At 42.9% G+C, this 12,968-nt stretch overlaps 1 pseudogene; it reads left to right on the top strand.

Moving 5' to 3' along the window:
- LOC111950825 (sarcoplasmic/endoplasmic reticulum calcium ATPase 1-like) overlaps positions 1–12,968 on the top strand; it is a 160,138-nt pseudogene that overhangs the window by 69,550 nt on the left and 77,620 nt on the right.

Here is a 12,968-nt window from a genome sequence, read left to right as displayed (position 1 = left end):
TTACCATGCTCATTCCTTCCCCTGTAACTATCTCCTAGTCATTGCTGTTAATGAGAATGTGTGCTCAGCAACTAACTGGTTAAAAAAATTCTACCTTCAGCACAGGGTCAGTGCACTCAAGTTTTATTTGCCCTCATTGTAAGCCTGCCACACAAAGAATGAGTGTGAGTTTGTCACTTCCCACCAAGCCGGGTTGTGACAAAGAGCTCTTATAGGACCAGGTACAAATAATCAATAATTTTGCTCTTTATTTAGCCATCTTACATATAAAACCTTATTTGTTCATCGATAACTCACAAATCAAATCACAACAGGTTAATGAGAAGGGATGTGCTTAAAGGATCCACATAACTCTGCAACATTGGGTGTATGGAGAGAGTCTCATCTTAAATCATTTTTCACACAGTCTGTGCCTGTATTAGTTTTTCATGGCTAGTGAGCCGGAGAATCCACTCTCACATAGGTACATGGTTGCAAAGGGCATCAGTGTCTTAACAGAGCGAATTGCCAAGGCAGGATACTCTGAGCGCAGCCCAATCCAGAGACCTGGCAGTGGCTTCTGATTAAATTAAATTTTCACAGAACCGCTTGTTGCAATTTCGATGAGGCTCTCTTTGTTCAGATATTGGTAAGTGGACTAGAGGCAGGGCATGAAAAGGGATTACAAATTTGTGTCGTCCGTTCGGAAAGTACCTGCGTAATTGCACACCCAACTCACTCAGGTGCTCGCTATATCACATTTGACATTGTCCGTAAGCTTGAGTTCTTTCACACAAAAATAATCATAGTTAAGGCGTATGCTATGATGGAAAGACCTGTGTGTTGTCCTTGGTTAATGCAGACAGAGTAGAGCTCCAACTTCTTAATCATAGCCCTCAATTTGTCCCGCACATTGAATATAGTTCAGAGTCCCTGTAATCCTAGATCAGATCATTCAGCGAAAAAAAAACACCCCAGATAGGCCAGTCGTGTGAGAAACTCATCATCATGCAAGTGGTCAGACAACTGAAAAATTATGTCAGTAAAGAAAACTTTAAGCTCGTCTCTCAATTAAAAATAAATAAATAATAAAAAAAAAGTCAATACTTTTGCCACTTGATAACCAGCCTCACTTCTGTATGTTGGAAAAGCGTTACATGGTCCGCTGGCCATATCAGTGCATAATGCAGAAAATACGAAGGTTCAGGGAGATGCTTTAAAGTTACCCACTTTCACTGTCGTGCCACAACGTCTTTCAAGCTGCATTCCCTTGGCAGCAAGAGCCTCTCGGTGGATGCTGCAAGTACCCAAGTGGCGTCAGGAGAAATTGCTTGCATGCGCGTTACCACTCCACTATGTCTCCCTGGCATAGCTTTTGCACCATCAGTACAGATACCAACACATCCTGACCACCAAATACATTTTATGTCACATTTTTATATTTTACCTTTGTTTAACAAGGCAAATCAGTCAAGAACAAATTCCTTATTTACAATGGACGACCTACCCCAGCCAAACCCGGACGACGCTGGGCCAAATTGCGCACCGTTGTATGGGACTCCAAATCCAGCTGGATGTATCAGCCTGGAACGAAACAAGGACTGTAGTGTTACCACTGAGATGCAGTGCTAGACCAGTGGGCTCTCAATCCTGGTCCTGGGGACACAAAGGGGGCACATTTTGTTTGCCCTAGCACTACACACCTGATTCAAATCAAAGCTTTTGATGAGTTGATCATTTGAAATCAGCTGTGTAGTTCTAGGCAAAAACAAAAAATGTGCCCCCTTTGGGTCCCCAGGACCAGGTTTGAGAACCAGTGCTTAGACCGTTGCGCCACTAGCTGTCAGGACTTAAAAAATATCCTCTCCTGTGTCCTGGATTACAGTGGTTTACAGAAGAGGATGTCTTCCTTAATAAATTGACCCCCATAAAACATAAATATGTCCGTTAACTAGGAACAAATCTTATTACAATGATGGCCTCTGACTTGCCAAAGTGGGTTAACTGCCTCGTTCAGGGGCAGAACGACAGATTTTACCTTCAGCTCTGGGATTCGATCTAGCAACCTTTCGGTTACTGGCCCAACGCTCTAACTACTAGGCTACCTGCCGCCCCATATACCAGGAGCTGGCCAGGCCCGCCACATCTGTTGACTGATCCTGCAGTAACGCATATAATTCACTGGCTTGTATGCGAAGCAGTAATTGTTTCAAACATCTCCTGCCATGTCACGGATGCATCGTGAAACAATGTTTGATGAAGAATTGTCTGTATAGTTTTTGGGGCCTTTCTCCCAGCCATGTCCCAGCCATATCAGCAGCAGCAGGAAAATGAAGTCCTCCACAATAGTATGGGCTTGCCTGTCCTAGCCACTCAGTAGCTCACCATATAAGACGCTTCTAGCCCCTTCTTATTAATGGTATCTGTTGCTTTTAACAGTCTTACTACTCCCATGGGGTATTTTCAAATTGCATGTTTCGTTTCTAAATGTCTGTGCAAGCACGAAGGTTTCCCACGAGAGAGTAAGGGTTATGTGATTGGATTTTAATTATTTGACTAGGCTACCTGTATCAATGTCGCTCTTGCTGCTGGAGTCTCTATCACCTCTACGCAGACAACACCATTCTGTTAACTTCTGGCCCTTCTTTGACACTGTTAACAACCTCCAGACGAGCTTCAATGCCACACAACTCTCCTTCCGTGGCCTCCAACTGCTCTTAAATGCAAGTAAACTAAATGCATGCTCTTCAACCGATCGCTGAATGCACCTGCCCCCGCCAGCATCCCTACTCTACGGTTCCGAGTTAGAATATGTGGACAACTACAAATACCTAGGTGTCTGGTTAGACTGTAAACTCTCCTTCCAGACTCACATCAAACATCTCCAATCCAAAAGTAAATCTAGTATTGGCTCCTATTTCGCAACAAAGCATCCTTCACTCATGCTGCCAAACATACCCCCGTAAAACTGACCATCCTACCAATCCTCGACTTCGGCGATGTCATTTACAAAATAGCCTCCAATACCCTACTCAATAAATTGGATGCAGTCTATCACAGTGCCATCCGTTTTGTCACCAAAGCCCCAAATACTATCCACCACTGCGACCTGTATCGCTCTCGTTGGCTGGCCCTCGCTTCATACTTGTCGCCAAACCCACTGGCTCCAGGCATCTACAAGACCCTGCTAGGTAAAGTCCCCCTGATCTCAGCTCGCTGGTCACCATAGCAGCACCCACCTGTAGCACGCGCTCCAGCAGGTATATCTCTCTGGCACCCCCAAAACCAATTTCTGCTTTGGCCGCCTTTCCTTCCAGTTCTCTGCTGCCAATGACTGGAACGAACTACAAAAAATCTCTGAAACTGGAAACACTTATCTCCCTCACTAGCTTTAAGCACCAGCTGTCAGGACAACTCACAGATTACTGTACTGAACCTGAATAGCCCATCTATAATTAGCCCAAACAACTACCTCTTCCCTACTGTATTATATTTATTTATCTCCTTTGCACCCCATTATTTAAATTTCTACTTGCACATTCTTCCACTGCAAATCTACCATTCCAGTGTTTTACCTGCTATATTGGATTTACTTCGCCACCATGGCCTTTTTTTTTGCCTTTACCTCCCTTATCTCACCTCATTTGCTCACATTGTATATAGACTTATTTTTCTACTGTATTATTGACTGTATGTTTTGTTTATTCCATGTCCATACAACAACTCTGTGTGTTGTATGTGTCGAATGCTATGCTTTATCTTGGCCAGGTCGCAATTGGAAATGAGAACTTGTTCTCAACTTGCCTACCTGGTTAAATAAAGGTGAAATAAAAATAAAAATAAATTTGACATTGTATTGTTATTTCACTGAACACTAGATGGTTTAATTGGTTAAAAGGAACCTAAATTCGACATACTCATTAGGATCTTGCAAGATATGAAACAGTTATTGAGACCCATTGCCCTTTATGGGTGAAGTCTCGGGTCCGCACAACCAAGAATTCAACAAAATGTGACAAACACCAAACTGAGCATCTCGCATGCAGAATTCTGAAAAAATCCTCAGTGTAAAATGTAAACACCAAATAATGCATGCAGAGCAGAATTAGGCCGATACCCGCTAATATATATATCCAGAAAGAGACGTTAAATTCTACAACCACCTAAAGAAATGATTCCAACACTTCCAAACAAAGCATCACCTACAGAGAGAACCTGGAGAAGAGTCCCTAAGCATGCCCAGGACAACAACACAATTAGACCCAACCAAATCATGAGAAAATAAAAAAAGATTATTCTTTCCAATGTGTCAAGTAATTAACAAAAAAACAGAGCAAACTAGAATGCTATTTGGCCCTAAACAGAGAGTGCACAGTGGCAGAATACCTGACCACTGTGACTGACACAAAATTAAAGGAAAGCTTTGACTATGTACAGACTCAGTGAGCATAGCCTTGCTATTGAGAAAGCCGCCGTAGGCAGACATGCTCTCAAGAGAAGACAGGTTATGTGCACACTGCCCACAAAATGAGGTAGAAACTGAGCTGCACTCCTGACCTCCTGCCAAATGTATAACGATAGACCCATATTTCCCTCAGATTATTACACAGATCCAAAGAATTCAAAAGCAATCCAATTTTGATCAACCCATATCTACTCGGTGAAATACCACAGTGTGCCATCACAGCAGCAAGATGTGTGACCTGTTGCCACAAGAAAAGGGCAACCAGTGAAGAACAAAACCCATTGTAAATATGTTATTATTTTCCCTTTTGTACTTGAACTATTTGTACATCGTTACAACACTGTCTATAGAAATAATGACATTTGAAATGTCTTAATTTTTTTGTAACTTCTGTGAGTGTAATGTTTACTGTAACATTTTTGTTTATTTCACTTTTGTTTATCATCTACTTCACTTGCTTTGGCAATGTTAACATATGGTTCCCATGCCAATAAAGCACTTCAATTGAAATGGAGACGAGAGAATAGGGGAGTGAAGAGAGACAAGAGAAAGTGTGTGAGATTTTAAATGAGGATCTTTGCCCTCTGTAGTGACCTGTGAAGATGTGAGTCCAGCGAGCCAGGAGTGTCATCATAAAGGAAATGAGAAGATGGAAGCCTGGCTGTAAACTGACGGCAACCACCCACGTCCCAGGTGAACACTCAATTGCAACCTATCGAATCGCAGTATAAAAAAACAAAGCCTTTAGCAAAGTAACTTCAGCAGCGAGCCCTGGCTTAGCCTTGCAAGTCAACAACATGCAGCCAACCGTATACCAAAAAAATAAAATAAAAACGACCTTGATGCAACTCTGATCGAGTCACATGCCATCCCTATAAATTGATTCCACACTCGCGCTCGGCATCTGAGAAAGCACTCCGCTCCCTCATCACAGAGGATGAAGCCATAAACAAGCAGCTTGATTAATACCTCTAATATATTTCTCTCCTCTCTGGCTGTATATTAAAGTCATCTTTCATGACAGGGTTTAGGTGTCGTGGGCATGTGGCACTTAATGTCCTTTGAACCATGCTCATTGCTTCCACTGCACACATTTGTCACAGCTTACATTCAACAGGTTTGGGCTCGTTGGTGGTCACACCTGGATAGTGACTGGAATTGCTTCATCCAAGCAACAGACAAAAAAGTAGTTTTTTTAAGTAAAAACTTCTAGAATATATAAGAGCTTTACAAGTCATAAGACAGGAAGCAGACATCCTCATAACTGAAAACTATGTTGCAACTGATGTTGACAACCACACAACCAAATGCCATTCTGCAAATGGTTTGAAGTGCGTGGTTTACAGAGGGTAAATACATACATCAACACAGTTCTGTACTACATGTTATCCAGATTGGTCAACCCTGTCCTCAGACATCAGCCTACATGTTATCCAGATTGGTCAACCCGTCCTCAGACATCAGCTACAATGTTACCAGGTCAACCCTGTCCTCAGACATCAGCCTACATGTTATCCAGGTCAACCCTGTCCTCAGACATCAGCCTACATGTTATCCAGGTCAACCCTGTCCTCAGACATCAGCCTACATGTTATCCAGGTCAACCCTGTCCTTAGACATCAGCCTACATGTTATCCAGGTCAACCCTGTCTCAGACATCAGCCTACATGTTATCCAGGTCAACCCTGTCCTCAGACATCAGCCTACATGTTATTCCAGGTCAACCCTGTCCTCAGACATCAGCCTACATGTTATCCAGGTCAACCCTGTCCTCAACATCAGCCTACATGTTATCCAGGTCAACCCTGTCCTCAGACAGGACAGGGTTGACCTGGATAACATGTAGGCTGATGTCTGAGGACAGGGTTGACCTGGATAACATGTAGGCTGATGTCTGAGGACAGGGTTGACCAATCTGGATAACATGTAGGCTGATGTCTGAGGACAGGGTTGACCAATCTGGATAACATGTAGTACAGAACTGTGTTGATGTATGTATTTACCTCTGTAAACCACGCAACTTCAAACCATTGCAGAATGGCATATTGGTTGTGTGGTTGTCAACATCAGTTGCAACATAGTTTTCAGTTATGAGGATGTCTGCTTCCTGTCTTATGACTTGTAAACCTCTTATATATTCTAGAAGTTTTTACTTAAAAAAACTACTTTTTTGTCTGTTGCTTGGATGAAGCAATTCCAGCATCACTATCCAGGTGTGACCCACCAACGAGCCCCAAAACCTGTTGAATGTGAAGCTGTGACAAATGTGTGCAGTGGAAGCAATGAGCATGGTTCAAAGGACATTAAGTGCCACATGCCCACGACACCTAAACCCTGTCATGAAAGATGACTTTAATATACAGCCAGAGAGGAGAGAAATATATTAGAGGTATTAATCCAAGCTGCTTGTTTATGGCTTCATCCCTCTGTGATGAGGGAGCGGAGTGCTTTCTCAGATGCCGAGCGCGAGTGTGGAATCAATTTTATAGGGATGGCATCGTGACTCGATCAGAGTTGCATCAAGGTCGTTTTTATTTTATTTTTTTGGTATACGGTTGGCTGCATGTTGTTGACTTGCAAGGCTAAGCCAGGGCTCGCTGGCTGAAGTTACTTTGCTAAAGGCTTTGTTTTTTTAATACTGCGATTCGATAGGTTGCAATTGAGTGTTCACCTGGGAAACGTGGGTGGTTGCCGTCAGTTTCACAGCCAGGCTTCCATCTTCTCATTTCCTTTATGATGACACCTCCTGGCTCGCTGGACTCACATCTTCACAGGTCACTACAGAGGGCAAAGATCCTCATTTAAAATCTCACACACCTTTCTCTTGTCTCTCTTCACTCCCCTATTCTCTCGTCTCCATTTCAATTGAAGTGCTTTATTGGCATGGGAACCATATGTTAACATTGCCAAAGCAAGTGAAGTAGATGATAAACAAAAGTGAAATAAACAAAAATGTACAGTAAACATTACACTCACAGAAGTTACAAAAAAATWAAGACATTTCAAATGTCATTATTTCTATAGACAGTGTTGTAACGATGTACAAATAGTTCAAGTACAAAAGGGAAAATAAATAAACATATTTMCAATGGTGTTTGTTCTTCACTGGTTGCCCTTTTCTTGTGGCAACAGGTCACACATCTTGCTGCTGTGATGGCACACTGTGGTATTTCACGCAGTAGATATGGGAGTTGATCAAAATTGGATTTGCTTTTGAATTCTTTGGATCTGTGTAATAATCTGAGGGAAATATGGGTCTCTATCGTTATACATTTGGCAGGAGGTCAGGAAGTGCACGCTCAGTTTCTACCTCATTTTGTGGGCAGTGTGCACATAGCCTGTCTTCTCTTGAGAGCCATGTCTGCCTACGGCGGCCTTTCTCAATAGCAAGGCTATGCTCACTGAGTCTGTACATAGTCAAAGCTTTCCTTTAAGTTTGTGTCAGTCACAGTGGTCAGGTATTCTGCCACTGTGCACTCTCTGTTTAGGGCCAAATAACATTCTAGTTTGCTCAGGTTTTGCTTTGTGTTAACATTTCACTGCACATTGAGAATAGAATAATCTTTTTTATTTTCTCATGATTTGGTTGGGTCTAATTGTGTTGTTGTCCTGGGGCATGCTTAGGGGACTCTTCTCCAGGTTCATCTCTCTGTAGGTGATGGCTTTGTTATGGAAGGTTTGGGAATCACTTCCTTTTAGGTGGTTGTAGAATTTAACGTCTCTTTTCTGGATTTTGATAATTAGCGGGTATCGGCCTAATTCTGCTCTGCATGCATTATTTGGTGTTTTACATTTTACACTGAGGATATTTTTTCAGAATTCTGCATGCAGAGTCAGTTTGGTGTTTGTCACATTTTTGTGAATTCTTGGTTGGTGCGGACCCGAGACTTCACAACCATAAAGGGCAATGGGTTCAATAACTGATTCAAGTATCTTAAGCCAGATCCTAATGAGTATGTCGAATTTTAGGTTCCTTTTAAACCAATTAAACCATCTAGTGTTCAGTGAAATAACAATACAATGTCAAATTTATTTTATTTTTATTTCACCTTTATTTAACCAGGTAGGCAAGTTGAGAACAAGTTCTCATTTACAATTGCGACCTGGCCAAGATAAAGCATAGCAATTCGACACATACAACAACACAGAGTTGTTGTATGGACATGGAATAAACAAAACATACAGTCAATAATACAGTAGAAAAATAAGTCTATATACAATGTGAGCAAATGAGGTGAGATAAGGGAGGTAAAGGCAAAAAAAAAGGCCATGGTGGCGAAGTAAATACAATATAGCAAGTAAAACACTGGAATGGTAGATTTGCAGTGGAAGAATGTGCAAAGTAGAAATTTAAATAATGGGGTGCAAAGGAGATAAATAAATAAATAAATACAGTAGGGGAAGAGGTAGTTGTTTGGGCTAAATTATAGATGGGCTATGTACAGGTGCAGTACAGTAATCTGTGAGTTGTCCTGACAGCTGGTGCTTAAAGCTAGTGAGGGAGATAAGTGTTTCCAGTTTCAGAGATTTTTGTAGTTCGTTCCAGTCATTGGCAGCAGAGAACTGGAAGGAAAGGCGGCCAAAGCAGAAATTGGTTTTGGGGGTGACCAGAGAGATATACCTGCTGGAGCGCGTGCTACAGGTGGGTGCTGCTATGGTGACCAGCGAGCTGAGATCAGGGGGGACTTTACCTAGCAGGGTCTTGTAGATGACCTGGAGCCAGTGGGTTTGGCGACAAGTATGAAGCGAGGGCCAGCCAACGAGAGCGTACAGGTCGCAGTGGTGGATAGTATTTGGGGCTTTGGTGACAAAACGGATGGCACTGTGATAGACTGCATCCAATTTATTGAGTAGGGTATTGGAGGCTATTTTGTAAATGACATCGCCGAAGTCGAGGATTGGTAGGATGGTCAGTTTTACGGGGGTATGTTTGGCAGCATGAGTGAAGGATGCTTTGTTGCGAAATAGGAAGCCAATACTAGATTTACTTTTGGATTGGAGATGTTTGATGTGAGTCTGGAAGGAGAGTTTACAGTCTAACCAGACACCTAGGTATTTGTAGTTGTCCACATATTCTAACTCGGAACCGTCCAGAGTAGGGATGCTGGACGGGCGGGCAGGTGCATTCAGCGATCGGTTGAAGAGCATGCATTTAGTTTTACTTGCATTTAAGAGCAGTTGGAGGCCACGGAAGGAGAGTTGTATGGCATTGAAGCTCGTCTGGAGGGTTGTTAACAGTGTCCAAAGAAGGGCCAGAAGTATACAGAATGGTGTTGTCTGCGTAGAGGTGGATCAGAGACTCACCAGCAGCAAGAGCGACATTGATACAGGTAGCCTAGTCAAATAATTAACATCCAATCACATTAACCCTTACTCTCTCGTGGGAAACCTTCGTGCTTGCACAGACATTTAGAAACGAAACATGCCAATTTGAAAAATACCCCATGGGAGTAGTAAGACATGTATAAAAGCAACAGATACCATTAATAAGAAGGGGCTAGAAGCGTCTTATATGGTGAGCTACTGAGTGGCTAGGACAGGCAAGCCCCATACTATTGTGGAGGACTTCATTCTTCCTGCTGCTGCTGATATGGCTGGGACAATGCTGGGAGAAAAGGCCCCAAAAACTATACAGACAATTCCTTCATCAAACATTGTTTCACGATGCATCCGTGACATGGCAGGAGATGTTTTGAAACAATTACTGCTTCGCATACAAGCCAGTGAATTATATGCGTTACTGCAGGATCAGTCAACAGATGTGGCGGGCCTGGCACAGCTCCTGGTATATGGGGCGGCAGGTAGCCTAGTAGTTAGAGCGTTGGGCCAGTAACCGAAAGGTTGCTAGATCGAATCCCCGAGCTGACAAGGTAAAAATCTGTCGTTCTGCCCCTGAACGAGGCAGTTAACCCACTTTGGCAAGTCAGAGGCCATCATTGTAAATAAGAATTTGTTCCTAGTTAACGGACATATTTATGTTTTATGGGGGTCAATTTATTAAGGAAGACATCCTCTTCTGTAAACCACTGTAATCCAGGACAACAGGAGAGGATATTTTTTAAGTCCTGGACAGCTAGTGGCGCAACGGTCTAAGGCACTGGTTCTCAAACCTGGTCCTGGGGACCCAAAGGGGGGCACATTTTTTGTTTTTGCCCTAGAACTACACAGCTGATTTCAAATGATCAACTCATCAAAAAGCTTTGATTTGAATCAGGTGTGTAGTGCTAGGGCAAAAACAAAAATGTGCCCCCCTTTGTGTCCCCAGGACCAGGATTGAGAACCACTGGTCTAAGGCACTGCATCTCAGTGTAACACTACAGTCCTTGTTTCGATTCCAGGCTGAATCACATCCAGCTGTGATTTGGAGTCCCATACAACGGTGCGCAATTTGGCCCAGCGTCGTCCRGGTTTGGCTGGGGTAGGTCGTCCATTGTAAATAAGAATTTGTTCTTGACTGACTTGCCTTGTTAAACAAAGGTAAAATAAAATAAAAATGTGACATCAAATGTATTTGGTGGTCAGGATGTGTTGGTATCTGTACTGATGGTGCAAAAGCYATGACAGGGAGACATAGTGGAGTGGTAACGCGCATGCAAGCAATTTCTCCTGACGCCACTTGGGTACATTGCAGCATCCACCGAGAGGCTCTTGCTGCCAAGGGAATGCCAGCTTGAAAGACGTTGTGGACACGACAGTGAAAATGGGTAACTTTGTTAAAGCATCTCCCCTGAACCTTCGTATTTTCTGCATTATGCACTGATATGGCCAGCGACCATGTAACGCTTTTCCAACATACAGAAGTGAGCTGGTTATCAAGTGGCAAAGTATTGACTTTTTTATTTATTTATTTATTTTTTAATTGAGAGACGAGCTTAAAGTTTTCTTTACTGACCATAATTTTCAGTTGTCTGACCACTTGCATGATGATGAGTTTCTCACACGACTGGCCTATCTGGGTGATGTTTTTTCTCGCCTGAATGATCTGAATCTAGGATTACAGGGACTCTGCAACTATATTCAATGTGCGGGACAAAATTGAGGCTATGATTAAGAAGTTGGAGCTCTTCTCTGTCTGCATTAACAAGGACAACACACAGGTCTTTCCATCATAGCCTCATAGCCTTAACTATGATTATTTTTGTGTGCAAATGAACTCAAGCTTACGGACAATGTCAAATGTGATATAGCGAAGCACCTGAGTGAGTTGGGTGTGCAATTACGCAGGTACTTTCCCGAAACGGACGACACAAATTTGTAATCCCTTTCATGCCCTGCCTCTAGTCCACTTACCAATATCTGAACAAGAGAGCCTCATCGAAATTGCAACAAGCGGTTCTGTGAAAATTTAATTTAATCAGAAGCCACTGCCAGGTCTCTGGATTGGGCTGCGCTCAGAGTATCCTGCCTTGGCAATTCGCTCTGTTAAGACACTGATGCCCTTTGCAACCATGTACCTATGTGAGAGTGGATTCTCCGCCCTCACTAGCATGAAAACTAAATACAGGCACAGACTGTGTGAAAAATGATTTAAGACTGAGACTCTCTCCAATACAACCCAATGTTGCAGAGTTATGTGGATCCTTTCAAGCACACCCTTCTCATTAACCTGTTGTGATTTTGATTTGTGAGTTATCGATGAACAAATAAGGTTTTATATGTAAGATGGCTAAATAAAGAGCAAAATTATTGATTATTTGTACCCTGGTCCTATAAGAGCTCTTTGTCACAACCCGGCTTGTGGGAAGTGACAAACTCACACTCATTCTTTGTGTGGCAGGCTTACAATGATGGCAAATAAAACATTTGAGTGCACTGACCCCTGTGCTGGAGGTAGAATTTTATTTAACCAGTTAAGTTGACTGAGCACACATTCTCATTAACAGCAATGACCTAGGGAATAGTTACAGGGGGAAKGAATGAGCCAATTGKAARCTGGGGATGAATAGGTGGACATATTGGGAATCTAGCCAGGACACCCCTACTCTTACAATAAGTGCCAGGGGAGCTTTAGTGACCAGTCAAGACACCCATTTAACATCCCATCCGAAAGACAGTACTCTACWCAGGGCAATGTCCCCAATCACTGCCCTGAGGGATTGGGATATGTTTTTAGAGCAGAGGAAAGAGTGCCTCCTACTAGCCCTCCAACACCACTTCCAGCAGCATCTAGTCTCCCATCCAGGGACTGACCAGGACCAACCCTGCTTATCTTCAGAAGCAAGCCAGCAGTGGGATGCAAGGTGGGATGTTTGAAGGGGTACGGGACTATAGAAAGTTTGGGAACCACTGCTCTAGGGCAACAGTGTCTAGATGGAATTTGTATTTGCGGTCCTGACGACTGGACCTTTTTTTTGAAACACCATTATTTTTTGTCCTACTGCTATTTACTGTCAGGGCCCAGGTCTGACAGAATCTGTGCAGAATATCTAGGTGCTGCTGTAGGCCCTCCTTGGTTGGTGACAGAAGCACCAGATCATCAGCAAACAGTAGACATTGTCTCTGTTCCTCCCTCTCTCYTCTTCTT

This window comes from Salvelinus sp. IW2-2015, linkage group LG23 (assembly GCF_002910315.2).
Source record: "Salvelinus sp. IW2-2015 linkage group LG23, ASM291031v2, whole genome shotgun sequence".
In the NCBI taxonomy this organism is placed as follows: Eukaryota; Metazoa; Chordata; class Actinopteri; order Salmoniformes; family Salmonidae; genus Salvelinus; species Salvelinus sp. IW2-2015.
This window is presented reverse-complemented; position numbering and strand designations above follow the sequence as displayed.